Raw genomic sequence first — 18,195 nt, 5'->3', positions numbered from 1 at the left:
CCCCCCCATCTTAGTGTCATCTGCAAACTTGCTGAGGGTGCAATCCATTGTCAGGGTTCCCTCCCACTCTGAACTCTAGGGTACAGATGTGGGGACCCACATGAAAGACCCACTAAGCTTATTTTTACCAGCTTAGGTTAAAAGCTTTCCCAAGGCACAAATTCTGCCTTGTCCTTGAACAGTATGCTGCCACCACCAAGTGATTTAGACAAAGAACAGGGAAAGGACCACTTGGAGTCCTATTCCCCCAAAATATTCCCCCAAGCCCTTACACCCCCTTTCCTGGGGAGGCTTGAGAATAAACAAAATGAGCACAGACCATCCTTGGATTTTTAAGACCCAAAAAACCCAGTCAGATTCTTAAAAAACAGAGCTTTATTAGAAGAACAAAAAAAGATAAGAGAACAACTCTGTAAGAGCAGAATTGGAAGAAGATAATCTTACAGGCAGTCAGATTCAAAACATAGAGAATCCCTCTAGGCAAAACCTTAAATTACAAAAAGACACAAAAACAGGAATACATATTTCGTCCAGCACAGCGAATTTCACAAGCCAAAAACAAAGAAAACCTAATGCATTGTCTAGCTAGATTACTTACTAACTTTACAGGAGTTGGAGGGCTTGCATCCTTGATCTGTTCCCGGCAAAGGTATCACACAGACAGACAAAAGCCTTTCCCCCCCTCCAGATTTGAAAGTATCTTGTCCCCTCATTGGTCATTTTGGGTCAGGTTACCTAAACTTCTTAACCCTTTACAGGTAAAAGGACTTTGCCTCTGGCCAGGAGGGATTTTATAGCACTGTATACAGAAAGGTGGTTACCCTTCCCTTTATAGTTATGACACCATCCCATCATCCAGATCATTAATGAAGATGTTGAACAAAACTGGCCCCAGGACCGACCCTCGGGGCACTCACTTGATACCGGCTGCCAAGCAGACATGGATCCATTGGTCACTACCCGTTGAGCCCGACAATCTAGCTAGCTTTCTCTCCTTATAGTCCTTATAGTCCATTCATCCAGCCCATACTTCTTTAACTTGCTGGCAAGAATACTGTGGGAGACCGTAACAAAAGCTTTGCTAAAGTCAAGATATATCACGTCTACTGCTTTCCCCATATCCACAGAGCCAGTTATGTCATCATAGAAGGAGGAGTGGGAGAGACTGGGGGAGGCAGAGGAGGTGCGGAAGATGGAGGGAGAGGCTGGGGGGAGGCAGAGGAAGAGGAGGGAAGATGGAGGGGAGGGGGAGCAGAGGAGGGGTGGGGAGATGGATGGGAGGGGAGGCAGGGGGAGATAGAGGCAGGGGAGGCTTAGGGAGATGGAGGGAAGTGGGAGATGGAGGCTCAGGAGGGGCAGGCAGATGGACGGGAGGAGGTGGCTGAGGGGAGGCAGAGGAGGGGTGAGGAGATGGAAGGGAGGGGGAGACTGGGGGGGGTGAGGAAATGGAAGGGAGGTAGAGGAGCTCGTTCTGGTCTCCCTATTGCAATTCCCTCCCGGTGCTAGGGGAGCAAAATCGCTGGGCTGGAGCATGGTGCTGCATTTTGGGCTGTTGAGACCCTGCGAGGGTTACGTTTTTCCCCTGCTTGTTTTAGCCTTTGCAGCCCCTGGCAGGACAAGCCTTGCTTTCTGCTTTTGCTGGGGGTCTCAGGGGAGGACTCAGAGCTGTGAGTGGGAACGCTCTCCACCCTTAAAGAAGGCGAGCGGGCTGCTGAATTTTTGACAAAAGAGCTTTTCTCCCAACTCTTTATACAGGTGCTGGAGTTTAAATTAGTTTGTAACAAAATCAACAAAAAGTCTTCATAAGACTCTCGTTCTCCCATCCCTAAATTGGGTCTCATGTGCTTGCCCTTCTTCTCCTACCCTACTAGCTCTTTGGTCATCTCGAGCAGGGGTTCTCAACCTTTGTCTTTCTGAGCCCGCCCCCCTGCGCCCACGCTATAAAAACTCCACGGCCCACCTATGCCCCAACAGCTGTTTTTCTGCATATAAAAGCCAGGGCTGGCATTGGGGGGTGGCAGGCAGGGTGATTGCCTGGGGCCCCACGCTGCAGGGGGCCCAGTAAAGCTAAGTTGCTCAGGCTTCAGTTCTGCCCTGGGCCCCAGTAAGTCTAATTCCAGCCCTGCTTAGCGACCCCCTGAAACCTGCTCTGGTTGAGAACCACCGATCTAGAGAGTGAATTGCTAAGGTAACAGAACAAGCAGAACCAAAAAACCCCCAAACCCCACTGAGTTTTCTTTGAAAACAAAACACCCTTCATCATCACAAAGAGGCAAAAAAGAGGCTCCCCCCCCTTTTTTTTCCTTTGAAGTGTTGTAGGTGAGCACCAAGATTTTTTCATTTTATTTTCTTATTTAAAAAAATTCAGCTAATGGACTGGAATAAAACATGAATAGTCATATACACAGGCCCTGATCCCGCACACATTTCTGCACATGCTTAACTATATTACATAAGAACGGCCATACTGGGTCAGACCAAAGGTCCATCAAGCCCAGTATCCTGTCTTCTGACAGTGGCTAATGCCAGGTGCCCCAGAGGGAATGAACAGAACAGGTAATCACCCAGTGATCCATCCCGTCGCCCATTCCCAGCTTCTGGCAAACAGAGGCTAGGGACACCGTCCCTGTCCATCCTGGGTAATGGCCATTGATGGACCTGTCCTCCATGAACTTATCTAGTTCTTTTTTGAACCCTGTTACAGTCTTGGCCTTCACAACATCCTCTGGCAAGGAGTTCCACAGGTTGGCTGTGTGTTGTGTGAAAAAATACTTCCTTTTGTTTGTTTTAAACCTGCTGCCTGTTAATTTAATTTGGTGATCCCTAGTTCTTATGTTATGAGAAGGAGTAAATAACACTTCCTTATTTACTTCTTCCACACCAGTCATGATTTTATAGACCTCAATCATATCCCCCCTTAGTCATCTCTTTTCCAAGCTGAAAAGTCCCAGTCATATTAATCTCTCCTCACAGGGCAGCTGTTCCATACCCCTAATCATTTTTGTTGCTCTTTTCTGGACTTTTTCCAATTCCAATACATCTTTTTTGAGATGGGGCGACCACATCTGCACACAGTATTCAAGATGTGGCCGTACCATGGATTTATAGAGAGGCAATAGGATATTTTCTGTCTTATTATCTGTCCCTTTCTTAATGATTCCCAACATTCTGTTCGCTTTTTTGACTGCCGCTGCACATTGAGTGGAAGTTTTCAGAGAACTATCCACAATGACTCAAGATCTCTTTCCTGAGTGGGAACAGCTAATTCAGACCCCATCATTTTATATGCACAGTTGGGATTATGTTTTCCAAAGTGCATTACTTTGTATTTATCAACATTGAATTTCATCTGCCATTTTGTTGCCCAGTCACCTAGTTTTGAGAGAACCTTTTGTAGCTCTTCACAGTCTGCCTGGGACTTAACTATCTTGAGCAATTTTGTATCATCTGCAAATTTTGCCACATCACTGTTTACCCCTTTTTCCAGATCATTTATGAATATATTGAATAGGACTGGGCCCAGTACAGACCCCTGGGGGACACCACTATTTACCTCTCTTCATTCTGAAAACTGACCATTTATTCCTACCCTTTGTTTCCTATATTTTTACCAGTTACCAATCCCCCAGAGGACCTTCCCTCTGATCCCATAACAGCTTACTTGGCTGAAGTCCCCTTTGGTGAAGGACCTTGTCAAAGGCTTTCTGAAAATCTAAGTACACTATATCTACTGGATCCCCCTTGTCCACACTGACTCCCTCAAAGATTCACTCTCATAGTTCCATTGACTTCCGTGGGGCGGCACACAATGCATAAAATACTCCTGGGGGAATTCTACACCACGGCGCAAGGCAGAATTTGTGCAGACTTCATGTTCTCCACAGAATTTTATTTTTTCCTGCAGAATTTGTGATTCTGATAGCAAGGCAAAGAGAAGCAATGAGAGGGTCACACGCCCCTCCTAGCTCGCCTCCCAAGCAGTGGTCACATCGGGAGCAGCTGGGGGAGACATAAATCATCACCTCGGGAGGGTTGGTCATGCATGCAAGACTCTGTCCCTCTCACTCGCTATTACGGTGCATCCAGTGCAGAGGGGCAGGCCCCGGGATGTTTATGGGGCAGGCCCAGCCCTTGTGAGCCTTGCCACCAAGTCCATGTATTGTAGGGTGTGGGAGGAGGGCTGCAGGATGATCCCTCACCTCTGTGCAGCCAGTTGCCTGCACTCCTCACTGGGAGACAGCCATGGGCGGCGGGTATAATAGGCCGGGGAGGCTCTCCCCCACCCCAGCGCTGCCGTGGCAGCTGGACCCCTGGTTGCGGGGTTTGGCCATGACATTTTTGCTTTATTATGCCCCATGCAGGTTCTGGGGCGGCTAAAGAGGCACATACCATTGCACGGGGCATATAAAAAGGGTCTTCTGACAGGCGCTTTCCCCTGGGAGGGTTGGGTCTGGGGAGGGGAGGCGCAGCTGCGGCTGACCTGGGGCTCCTCCAGGTGCAGGCTCAGCGCTTCGGCCATCCCGGGGCTCCTCTAGGCTAGGGATCTAAATAGCGAGTAAAAGAAGTAACCATTTAACCTATTGAAATTCAATTGGGTAAATGGTTAATGGGGAACTAGGGGAGCGGTGGCACTGCAGCCCCCCTCGTTTTATGTGAGGCTCCCCCCCATCCCCGCATGCCTGGCATCCCCGCACTCCCCCCCTTCCCCATGTGCCTAGGATCCTGGCTGCCGGCCCCGCACCTGGGGCTCTGCTGCTGTCAGCGCCTGGCATCGGGGGGGTGGCCGCGGAGCCCCGTGCGTGGGGCCAACAGTCAGGACCCCCAGTGCAAGCAGGGCTGCAGCCGGACCCTGGGGGCATCGGGGTGGGCAGTGGAGTTTGTTAACTGGAACCAATAAGCATCAAGCTTATCGGTTAACCCAGGGATCAGCAACCTTTGAGAATGGTGTGCCAAGTCTTCATTAATTTAAGGTTTCGTGTGCCAGTAATAAATTTTACATTTACAGGGGCCCCCTGATGGAACACCCAGACCGGCAGCGGGCTGAGCGGGGCCAGCGGCCGGGACCCCGGCTGGCACGGGCCGGCGACCGGAACCCCAGACCGGCAGCGCGCTGAGCCTGGGGTTCCGTCAGCCAGCCGGGATCCTGGCCGCTGGCCCCGCTCATCCCGCTGCCGGTCTGGGGTTCCGTCCGCCACCTCTGCCCGCCGGGGTCCTGGCCAATGGCACCGCTCAGCCCACTGCCGGTCTGGGGTTCCGTCCGCCAGCCTCTGCCAGCCGGGATCCTGGCCAATGGCACCGCTCATCCTGCTGCCAGTCTGGGGTTCCGTCCGCCAGCCTCTGCCAGCTGGGATCCCGGCCGACGGCCCTGCTCAGCCCGCTGCCGGTCTGGGGTTCCGTCCGCCAGCCTCTGCCAGCCGGGATCCCGGCCGACGGCCCTGCTCAGCCCGCTGCCGGTCTGGGGTTCCGTCCGCCAGCCTCTGCCAGCCGGGATCCTGGTCAATGGCACCGCTCAGCCCGCTGCCGGTCTGGGGTTCCATCCGCCAGCCTCTGCCAGCCGGGATCCCGGCCGCTGGCCCCGCTCAGCCCACTGCCGGTCTGGGGTTCCGTCCGCCAGCCTCTGCCAGCCGGGATCCCGGCCGACAGCACTGCTCAGCCCACTGCCGGTCTGGGGTTCCATCTGCCAGCCTTTGCCAGCCGGGGTCCCGGCCGCTGGCCCCGCTCAGCCCGCTGCCGGTCTGGGGTTCCGTCCGCCAGCCTCTGCCAGCCGGGGTCCCAGCCGCTGGTCCCGCTCAGCCCGCTGCCGGTCTGGGGTTCTGTCTGCCAGCCTCTGCCAGCCAGGATCCTGGCCGACAACACCGCTCATCCTGCTGCTGGTCTGGGGTTCCATCTGCCAGCCTTTGCCAGCCGGGATCCCGGCCGCTGGCACCGCTCAGCCTGCTGCCGGTCTGGGGTTCCGTCCGCCAGCCTCTGCCAGCCGGGGTCCCGGCCGCTGGCCCCGCTCAGCCCACTGCCGGCCCGGGGTTCCGTCCATCCAGGCCGGCAGCAGGCTGAGTGGGGCTGGCGGCCAGGACCCTGGCTGGCAGCAGAGTGCCACTAAAAATCAGCACACATGCCACAGGTTGCTGACCCCTGGGTTAACCGGTTAAACTTTTACATCCCTACTCTGGGTGGGGGGTTCGGGGCTTTGGCCAGCCCTGGGCTCCTGTGGCCAGGGAGGGGCATGCTCTGGGCTTCTCTGGGCAGGGGGGCTTGTGGCTGCGGCCCCAGGGCGGGGGAGGAGGAGGTCTTGGGGCTCCGGGCAAGGTGAGGGTGCGGGCAGAAGGCTAGCCTTCCCAAAGGGAGGCTCCACCCGCCGCCCATGGAGACAGCCCCAGAGCATGCCCCTTGCCTCCATTGCTGGGCATGCCCTGCAGAGGCATGGGGCTGACACAAGCAGCTGTGGGGAAGCCATGGGGAGCCTTGGCCAGGCCCTGCCCTTTCCCTTAGTCTCCGTGAGCAGCTGACTGGCCGGCATGGCATCAGGCTGGGATCCTGTGGGGAGTCTGGCCCGCCCCGGCAGGGCAATGAAGTGAAGGAGCTTGTCTGAGCCAAATCGGCTAGAGCCTTAACCAGCGTGAAACAGAGCCGCGTGGGGGCCTACCTTGCTGAGCCTTGGCAGCCGTGCTGGAACCGCCACTCCAATTGCTTCTAACCTAGGGCACCTGGGTCTCAGCCAGGCCGTTTCTTTCAAACCGTGGTTGAAAGGAAGGGGAGAAACTTCTTCGCCAACTAATACCACCCCCCCCCTCTAACTCTGGGTCTCAACTTTTCCTAGTGTGCTTTTGAATTCAGTAACTTCATTTATTAGAGGAAAGAAGCAGGAGGCATGAAACATGTAAAACTAATCAGAGGGGAAAGTGTCCAGGTCTGCTATGCTAATGTTCAACGGTCTTAAATATATCTGTTGGTTCAATTGGTTTATAGGTAGATGGAAAAATGGCTAGCAACAATGAGCGGTTTTGAGGTTCCAGAGTACCCAGTTTTGCTCAACTGCTAAAAAAGAACTTACCTGCTGAACCCCCTTTACGTTTATTAAGTTGATTTGCTTCTAGGAGTGGCCTTTCAACACTAATACAAACAGCTTTGTAAAACTGTAATGAAAATTAACCTGCCTACACATGCCATCATTCCTAAGGAAAAACATTTTCCTTACCCTTTTTTTTTTAAAAGAAGATTTTGAGGGCAAATAAAGTGTTAGAACTATTAACTTTAATTAACTTTGATGTTTTTCCTCTTTACTTTGGAAATGTCAGTAAGACACGCTGTTTGATCTTTTCTTACTTATACTCCTGGGGGAATTCTATAAGGAATCGATTTGTCAAAAACATTTCCTGAATCTTTTTTGTTGTCTCTATTGTTACAGACATACTTGCTAACAGGGATTTTGAAATAAGCTACCAAAATAATTGGAAGTGGCATGATTATATGGGGTTATTTTGACAAAATATGCAGAATTTAAAAATATTACATGCAGACTTTTTAATTTTTTGGCACAGAATTCCCCCAGGAGTAATGCGGGTGCATTAGTCTTGCAGGATCATGGCCTTAGAATGAAAGCTCTTTGGGGCAGGGATTGTCTCTCCTTTATGCATGTGTAAAGCACCTAGTATAATGGGGTCCTGGCTGGAGTCATTAAGTGCTACACCAATAGAAATATTAATACATTGATGATGTATTGTTACATGAGTAATTAGTTGCCTCCCAGGAGCTGAGGCTGCTGTTCTGGGAGAGATCACCAGGGGCAGGGGTTTTATTTGTTAAAGTTTTTGTGAAGTGGCTCCAAAATAAACTTAGAAGAGAAAAATACACACAGCCCTCCCCAAGAACCTAGATTCAGGGTTCCCCAGGCTCCCCATTCTCTCTCCCCGTTTATGAGCAATGAATACATTTCCTTTCCCTATCTGTTCTGCTCTTTGGCAACCGTGTGTTGCTGCGGATCTCTGAAGCACTGAGGTCCATAATTTTCAGAAGTAAAAAAGATTTATGTGAAAATTCATGCTTGATAAATACCAAGCCAGAGAGAGACCTTAAAAAGAAAATCAGATTTGATGTTTTCTCCCAGCGAGGGGGCACACTCACCTCTCGTGAGCGTCCTTCTGTCAGGTGTGGGCAAACCTGCACTCTCTTTCTCTGCTCACAGTGCCTGTGAGTACTGTCCAAACTTGTCAAGAGGGTCTTCAGTGGCCCATCACATGAAGGAATCCCATCTGGGGTAAAAGGTCCAACAGGGCCTATCACAGTGCCCTTGTCAGTATCTGCAGCCCTGTCTCTGGGCTCAGTTCTCAGCCTCTTCTGGGCTAGCTTGAAGTCTGTGTCTGCCCTGGTATAGAGCTGTAGCCCCAGGGCTTTCTCCTTGGAGACTCTTTAAGTCCTGCCCTTCACCTGGGCCTCTAAACAAGCATTATCCCCTTCTTGGAGCTTGGAGCTGCCACTGTCCAGGCCCGCCCACTCCGGGTCCCAACCCAGGGACCCTACAAATAGCAGCCACGTGCTGCTTCCTGTCATAGTTGCTGCAGCTGTTGTTCCCTGGGCCGCTTTCCACATAGCGCCTTCTACTTCACCCTTATCTCAGGGCTGAAGTTCTTCCACACAGCATGCCGGTGTCACCAGAACCCATCTTCCGACTCACCCTTGAACTCCAGCAGAGAGCACCTTGCTTGCTCCTCTGGTCCCTGCCAGGAACTGACTAGCGCAGGCTGCCTTGCAGCGGCTTTTATTGGAGCCTGCTGAGCTCTGATTGGCCGCTTCCCTGCAGCCTTTCTAGGCAGGCCTGAGGGACCCACCTTTACAGCTGCTTTACTAGGGTGGGGTGTGATAGGACCAGGGGGCCTCACAGGGCTCAGGACAGCTCATCACAGTCCCCATAGACACTAGCCACAGAACCCGGGGCTAAGGAATGAATCACCAAGTGCTTGTCACTGGAATGGATAAAAGACAAATGCCTGGTGATGTAGAAGACAGTGTAAAGCAGCCGGTCTCAACCAGGAGTGTGGAGCCACAAGCAGGTTTCAGGGGATCCGCCAAGCAGAGCCAGTGTTTGACTCGCTGGGGCCCAGGCCAGAAAGCCGAAGGGCCGCTGTGCAGGGCTGAAGCCCGGGGCCCTGAGCCCTGCCACCTGGGACTGAAGCCGAAGCCTGCGCGACTTCGCTTTGCGGGGCCCCCTGTGGCGTGGTGCCCCGGGCAATTGCCCTGCTTGCCACCCCCCTCATGCCGGTCCTGGCTTCTATATGCAGAAAAACAGCTGTTGTGGCAGTGGTGGGCCGTGGAGTTTTTATAGCATGTTGGGGGGGAGGTGCTCCATGGGGGGGGAACCCCCGCTTTAGGGAGGCTAGCCTGCCAGCCCTGCCCCTTCTGCCCAAGGCCCCACCCCCGCATGCCAGAGCCCCGAAGTCCCCAAATGCACACCCCCCCCACCCCAAATCCCGGAGTGCCTGCCCCAGCCACATCGGGTCAAGCCGCTGCCACCGGCCCCCAAACCTCCCCCCCCCCCCCCCCGAAGCACCAGGCCGAGCCGCCAATCTCCCCAAGTGCTGGGCCTCACACAGCGTCAGGCCAGCCCCAGTGCCAGGCCGAGCCACCGGCCTCCCAAGGCACCATCTCCTCCCGCCCCCCCGAGCGCCCAGCTGAGCCTCCTCAGTCCGCCAGCCCCTGGCTCTCCGCATCCCTCCTCACCTCCCCCCCCATCCCAAGGAGGAGGAATTGGGGGGGCAGCAGGGACCTCCGGGGGGGGGGGCGCTGTGTGTAGTGGAGGAGGTAGTGGGGGTTTCAGGGAAGGACTGGGTGTCCAGCAGCAGCGCCAGGCAAGGCTAAGCCTTCCCTGGCCTATTATACCTGCCACCCATGGCGGGGGGGGGGGGGGGGGCTCAGAAAGCTAAAGGTTGAGAACCCCTGAGAGATGGTTGCAGTGCAATGACTCCTAAGTGGCTCTGGGTGGCGTGTAAACCTCTTTTTAAGTCTCAGACCATTGCAAGCTACACTGAGTCACAGCTGTACATTAGAATGACAAAGGGACACAGGGATAACCAGACTGTTGAAATGGCAGCCTGACCATATACTCGCTGCAGCAGAAATGAACCCCTAAATGTACCGTTTAGTCCCGGCTCAGGCGGAGTCTACCCACCTCCGGCAAGCTGCTGAGTGTGTTAACACGCCCCACTCTGCAGTTTGTACTGCCAACAAAGTATTATTGAACTGAACTGAGCTGCAAGAAAGTCAAGCCATTTTGGGGAGAGTGTGATCTCCTTTCCCTTCTCATGTTCACTCATCCAAGTTTAATATTAAACCAAGGCTGTTCCAGCCCACATACCCGTGGCCAGTACATTGGAGCTAATGAAATGACTGATCTTATACCTAATGAACACTTACTGCATGGACACATTTTTAAAATGTCCCACTTTTCCTTTTGCAGCCACTGGCAGGTTTCTGCAGGAGGTTTTTTTTTTGGTTTGCTGGTTTATAGCTACAGTAGCTCATAATTTTTGATTCCTCAGAGAGCTGCAGCTTCTTGTGTTCTCACTAGGTACCTGCTTTCATTTTCTTCTTGCTGGATCAGCTGGAGGTAGCCTCTGACTGAGCAGCAGTAACATCAAGTTTAGACCCCGGAGGGCAGCGTCTCTCATTATTCAGTTCCACAAAGAGGTATTTAAGGGTCGGTTCCTAGACCTCCTTGGGCAGAGGGAACAGGAACACGGGCACCTTTGTTGATGAATAGCAACGACCCCCCTTCTTCTAAAAACCCAGCATGCATTTCCTCCTTCAGCTAGGCAATCTCTCTGCTCCAGGTTCCGTGCCAGACTGGAGCTTTGAAGTTCTCCCAACCACTGATCCAGCACTAAGCCTTAATGCTGGAGGCTCCTGCCGGTTTGGATAAGACTTTTTCAAATATCTCTAAAACGACTGATTCAAAAACTAAACCAAACCCAGAATCTCCCACACACAGAGAACAATTTGCAAAAAGCATCTCACTGCAGCCTAGCAGTTAGTTCTTACTGGCGCATATCTAGTGAATTTAGACAACCATTATTTTGCTGACATTTAGAAAATGTACTAGTTCACTATGGGCTTGATCCTGCACCCACTGACATCAATGGTAAAGCTCCCCTGGGCAGGCACCAAGGAGCATATTACAAGGGAAGTGTCCCTACAGCTTTAAATGCATTTAGGGGCATGGCTGGGGGTGGGGGTGGGGAAGTAGCACCAATCCTCAGAAGAGCTGATGTGGTACTATGAGACGGTGAGCTACAGTCCCGGGGTGACGTGTGCTCAGCTCCGCAAGTGATGGGCAGCAAGTTACATAAAAGGACTGGATAATCTACCACCACCATCTTGCCGTACAGCCACAAGCAACGTCCCACCACAAAGAGGCCATTAGAGTAAATCTCAATAATCCCTTTGCATTTGTTTAGCCTTCAAAGCCCTTTGCAAATATGAATGGACTGAGCCTCGAGACACCCATCCAACATCCAATGGACGAGGGAGTATCATTCCCAATTTACAGATGGGAACTATGGTTCAAAGAGGTCAGTAGCAGGTTCAGACCCCTTACTCACATGGAGTAGTACCTTACTCTGTGTGTCATCTCAGCTCATTCAGGGGGCTACTCAAGAAGCAAGGAACTACTACTACTGTCCCTTGGTGACTTGCCCAAGGCCATTCACTGAAATCAGTAGCAGAGCTGGTAACAAAACCCAGGAGTCTTGACCCCTCCTGTTTTAACTTCTACATAATCCTGACTCCCTAGAAAACAGACAAGTGGTTACCTTATTTTTCTCTCTCTCTATTGTGGGTTTTGCAGGATGGTAGCATTTTTCTTCATGTAACTCAAACAGCCCCCTGAACCAATCTGACTAAGCTGCCTATTGCTCTTGCTGAAACCAAGATGGTGGCTTCTGCCCATTCCAAGCGCGGTCGTTGGCAGTGCTCCTGAATCTGGACTCTAACAAAGACCCAGATCTTCCAAGGTAGTTAGGGACCTAAATGCCTTTGTGGGTCTGGGCCCAAACTCTTCACGCATAAACACATGATGCATGTGAAGGTCTTTGTGCTACCGCACCTGCAGTCATGCTGCCTGGGGATGATTTATTTCCTGTAAGTCTCCATGGGAGAGGAACTCTGTCCGCATCTGTTTTCATACTCAGAAATGTTCCTTATCTGTGTACTATCAAAACCAGTGTAGAGAAGTAAACAACCCTGATTCTTCACACTGCTTGGACAGTGACAGCAGAGTGATCACTTTCACTTTGCTTCTGAAATCATTTTCACTTTCAGTTTCCAATGCAACATCCCAGGGCTGCTGGATTTGCATTTCCACCACCGCAGCTTGGGGAACGTTTAAAATATTCCCGTGAAACACATCGTCATGCACACATTCCTGTTAGATCCCGAATAAATCCCTTCTCACATGCACCTCAATTTTATATTATGGAAACATCTCATGTCCCAATGCCCTAGACAGACCCAGGAGTAGAGCGGATAGAACTTCAGAATCTCTGTTTTGTGGGCAATGTTGACATTTCACAATTTGTTTTTGTTCAGAATCGGAATTCCTGCCAAATGGAAATTCTGAAAAAAAAATTCACTGACATTTTTTTCCACTGGCACTCCGGTCCAAATCAACACAATTTCACAAAAACGGCAATTTCTGACAGAAGACTCGATTGACAAAAATTTCCCAAGCAGTTTTACAAGGGAGTAATTTTAAGCATGTGTACAGCCCCACCGACTTCAATGGCTCTATTCCTGTGGAAAAGGTAAGCATGGGAGGCTTTGCAGGACGGAGGTCTAAATTTTGGACCCCAAGTCAATTGATAGTGTTCCTGTAATTCACAAATCTTTTATTTTTAATGATGCAGCATGGATGATGAAATGTGGGGGGGGGACTCACAGAGAAATGTTTATTGAAAAGGATTAGTTATGGGGTAACTGCTGTGCTAAGTACATATTTTGGCTTGGCAGCAGCAAATACCTGACTGCCACTTTCGCTAGGGAAATAGCTGATCTGTTTTCAATACTGGGTTATAAATAATTTGCCCAATTTCACTTTATTTTTAAAATCCAAACTCTTTTTGAATCCCACCAGAGAAGAGAGCTCTTTAAAGCGTGAGCGTGCTCTGAAAGGTGACTATGGAAAAATGGCACTTTCTTACTCAGATGTGAGGGAGTCGTGCCTGCTAACTTCGGCCCCAATCATGCAAACACTCACATGAGTAACCTTACTCACACCAGTAGTCCTGTTCCAATCAACAGGACTACTCACACCAGCAGAAGTGATTGCAGGATTGGGGGCTAAAATACATTTTTTGCTGCTTTTTATACCTTTTAACCCTCCAGAGCAACAGAGCTAAGACAGCGTGAGCTGGATTCAAGTCCTCCATGTGCATTAGCAACAGAACTGTTTACTAAGTTCCAGTCAGTTACATCTGAAGGCAATTGGACCACACAGGCGTCACTGAGGACATATTTAGCCTGCCAACCCTTTATGACTGGTGATGATGCATCAGAAAAATCACAGCTTGACTCTCAAAGCCCAGGCTGAGTTTGAGCAGCTGGCAGAAGACACTTCCCCCCATCTCATTACTTATAATTATGCAGATTTGCTCAGGAATCCCTGAAAAAATGCGAAACATGGAGCCCCAAAATGCCATTTTTACAATCGTTTTTCTGAGTAGAACCATATTTGCCGTTATTGGAGTTGGCCTTAAACAGACATGCATCTATTTCACCTCTTTTTTAACTGAAATCCAGCAAGATCCCTTTGTTGGCAGTTTCAGCTTGGAGTGGCATTTTTAAGCAAAAATACCTGAAGCCCCCAAAATAATGAAGACAAGTGTCTTTATCAACATCCAAAGACCAACTAGATGCGAGGGCAAGATCTAAATGAATTAAGGCCTTGATCCTGCAACAACTTACACACATGCTTAACTTCATACACCCGAGTAGTTCCATTGCCTTCAATGACAATTCACAGGGCCTGATCCAAAACCCATTGAAGTCAACGGGAGTATGTCCATTAATTTCAATTGCCTTTAGATCGAGCCCGCAGTCCTCAAAGTTAAGCACATACATAAATCTTTGCAGGAGCAGGGCCCTAAGTGGTTATTTCTTCCCCAGTCACAGTCTCTTACTGTCACGCCTCTCACAAACAGAACACGCGCCCACCCTCCCCCACAAGCAACTAAGAACACACCAAAAGTAATAACACATTATTTAAAAATTAGAACTATATTTAGTCAATTGGTTAGAGTACAAACACTTTATACAACACAATTAAATAAATGACTCCATAAATCCAGTCTGTTAACACATGAGATTAGGGCAAATACACAGCTGCCGTTCTGAGCAGCCCAGCTCCTCATGCATCCACTGTGCAGATGCTATCCAGGCACACATCTTACTGCTAGCTGGTTTGCAGGAGCAATATACATGGAAACATTTTGTGGTTTCAAACCATTTGCCCTAGTTTCTCAGTAAATTCTAAAGAAAAATCAAGGCAATTTCAACTTTTATCCAAGGCATCTCCATTCTCTTTCCTCCTCCCAAGAGACGTGTAATGCAGGAAACGATGCTAAAAACAGGCATAAAAAACACAGTCACCTAACGGAATGCTAATATGTGTTAATATCGAAGGCTGGAATTCGTAAAGAAGCCTAAGGTAGGAAGATAGATCTCCAACACTCGTGGAATTTCAATGGGATTTAGGCACCTCACTCCTTTCAGCGCCTTTGAAAATCCCAGCCCAGTACTGCGCTGGAGAGAAAACTGTTTTAACCTGTGTCCCAGTCTTGCTCCCAGTGACTTCACTGGAGCAGGACCAAGCCCCTAATCTCCAGCTGTACAAACCTGGCCCCTGATCCTGCAGGCTGACCTGGACCCTGTGTCTGTGTGGAGCCCCACTGAAGTCAGTGGGGAGCCCAGATAGGCACAGGAGTCTGCCCAGTGGGCAGGATCAGGACCTTGCAGCACTCCCTGGAAAGGCACCTTAACCTAATTGATTCTGTGACCCCTGAAAATGGCAAATGTTTCCGAGTCCGTCTGATCACCAGAGAAGCTGTTGGTATATTACACTCTCCCTTTAATTTCCAGTGTGTGTGGGCACTGGGTTTTGGCAACTGTGCACTAGTACTCTGCTTTTTTCGTATTAAATATGCTAGGAAGAGGCCTCCAGAATTCTGTGGCTCTGAGACAGTAAATGAAGGTCCAGCTCCAAAAATAAAATCATCCTCCAAAGAATTTGGGTTTTTTTCCTACAGAATACCCTGGAGATTAGATGACTTTCAAGGTGGTGAGACCTTCAGGAACCCTCTAAAATACTGGCACAAGACATGTCAAATCTAGGTGCCCCTCTGAAAACCAACAGCGCTGGACATGTTTACGGAAGGGAATTATAAAGATAATAAATCCTTCCTCTCAATAATTATTCATCTAATCATACACATGCTTCACAGTAACTTGTAAATGTCACGTGAGTGAGGGCATGATCCAAAGCCCATTGAAATCAATGGGAGTCTTTCCACTGACTTTGGTGGGCTGGGGATCAAGCTCTGGCTGTGGAGGTCTACAGGAAGCAATCGTAAGAGAGCTTTTTCAGAATAACTGGGAGTCCTCTTTTCCCCATAAAGAGATGTTACATGCCCATTATTCAAGGACTAGCAACCCCAATTAGACAAAACACAGTCGAGGGCATTATCTTGACCAGCCCTTATACCATCTTTGAAGAGCAAGGAAACAATCTGTATTTAACTATAGGCCAGACAAGCTCAACATCTTGATGTCAAAAGGGAGCCAGAAGATTTTTCATCAACATCTTCCGTTTGCTATTTAATCCTACTCATCGTGTGTTTTGCGATAGCTCCTCACATGGCTCTTGGCTCACAACTGGGCTTGACGCACGTTTTTACTTCCTGCCCACCTTTTGGGGTGGTATGGACAGGAGGCAATATCTTTAATCTTTGTCCTGGGCAACGGAAAAGCTTTATCTACTCACACAGAACCTCTATTCCCTCAACAGGGAATAGAATATACCCAAGATTAAAGTAACTGGAGAACAAACCTTTGTCTAGAAGAGGTATTGGAATCTATGCTGATATAAATGCAGGGATGGTGAAGACAGCAAGATACTTGTTTGCTTGAACTAAAAATCACTGTGCAACTCACACAGAGCAGAAATGCCACGTGGTTTTGAGAGTGGTCATCGTCGCTCAATAAAGAGTGGATAGCACAAACCACCATTATTCCTAATGGGGTTATCTGCACAAGCCAACCAAAGCAAGACCCAAGCTTCTCAGCCACTGAGTCTGCAAAAGACTTAGCAGAAAGGAAGAGACAGAAACAAGCCTGTTTCTAGGCAGCTTCTTGTTCCCTTTGTTCTCCAGATTGAACACCAGTTAGGATGGAAACAGAAGGTGTTAAGCCTTCTGCTCATGTCCCATCCAAAGTTACAATTACGCGAGGGACAAACAGTTATTTGCCCAGCAAATCACCAGGACATAATAACTGGTTACCGGTGAAAAAGTAAAAGCAAGAACAGATTTACTCTGAAATCCTGTTTTCATGCCACCATCCTTAGCAATAATGAAGGGGAAAATAACTGCAGGTGGATGAGACTCCATAATATACCAGACCATAATGAGATCATGGATTTAAGGGGCCAAAGCAGCAGAGCAAATCTTTGCCTGGAGGATGACGGTACCAGAATCCCACAGCACATTTCTCAGGGGACTTTTTAACAGAGTGTGGCTCAGACTTTGAGGTCTGATGCTTTTAAGCCAATAGAACAGCTAGTGTGATAGATGCAGCAGACTTTCATAGTTCGACATTTTAGTGATTTCAACTTGAAAATTAGATTTCTCTTTAAAAAAAAGTAAGTTTACATGGTGACAGGAATTATTTTGGAAAACATGAACATTCCCCCCTCCCTGAACATAGTTCATACACTGGGAACTTTCAGAGCTTGTTGGAATTGTATCCTGGTGGCAAGAGATGACAAACTAGCAAGTCACCATTTAAATAATATAGAGCGTTGACTAATTATGAGGTCTTTGGTTTTGCCAGTTTAACGGCATGGGGATGCTTGTGAGAACTTTTCCTGGGTGAAGCCGACCACTACAAAATGCTGCGGTGGTCAACACGATTTTGAGTTCGACACTTTATGTTAACTTTGGGGAAGGAAACTAAGAAAAGGGAAAACATTGTGGGCCAGATTTTGACTGTCATCTAGGCTGAGTATCATCTGAACTCCATGAATGGTTCCACTGACTTCAGTGAAGTAAGATACTATTCACCAGGAGAAAAGAGATCAGAAGTTAGGCCCAGATCTACAAAGGTATGTAGGCACCTAACTCCCATTGATTTCAATGGGAGTTAGGAGCCTAAATACCTATGAGGAGCTGAGCACTAGTCCTTAATTTATTTCCCCCATCATAGATAAGACAACAGAAGAGGAAGGATACTGCTGAGTCCCAGGCTTGTAAGGACAATGGACACATACTGGATATAAGTCAGAACCTCAGCCTACGCCTTTCATAATGTCAAGGCAAAACTCTGGCTCAGTTTTAACCCCTTTTGCACTTTGTAAAGCAGAATGACTTCAAAAATAGAACAAGCTTCTAAGATCTCAGAGGCACTGGCAGCTCTTTGAAGATAAAGTAGAACCACATGACCACACAGGAGAGGGAATGGATAAGGGCCCATCCAATGAGCAGGCCAAGAAAAGAACTTTGAAGGAAAGGAACGTCTACAACTTGAAGGCAGGAGCAGTTGTCGAACAGACGGCTCCTTATGGATGGGAAAGTTGGACACAGAGGAAGACCAAGGATGGAGGCTCTGGAAAGGTCACACTTGCTGAATCCTAACTAACACAGACACCCACTAAGCGGAGACTGGGACAAAGCAGAGGAGGTGTGTCTGTCGCTGGACAAGAGCTCAAGAAGTTAAAGGGGTACCGTCAAGTAGCCCATGATCCAAAATTTGACCTATCTTAAAAATCAGTACCAGCCAGAAGGAAGTTCTCTCTTTCCTCTTAAATCCACTTTGTTGCTGAATTTTTTTTAGGCTACTTCCTAGTTTCACCAAACCCCAGCAAAAAGATAGATCATCCATCATGCTGCTCCTGCAGCAGCCTATCAGGACAGGTCTAGCCCTGTGTGGAGACTGACAAGG

The sequence above is a fragment of the Natator depressus genome, chromosome 12 (assembly GCF_965152275.1).
Source record: "Natator depressus isolate rNatDep1 chromosome 12, rNatDep2.hap1, whole genome shotgun sequence".
NCBI classification, from domain to species: Eukaryota; Metazoa; Chordata; order Testudines; family Cheloniidae; genus Natator; species Natator depressus.
This window is presented reverse-complemented; position numbering follows the sequence as displayed.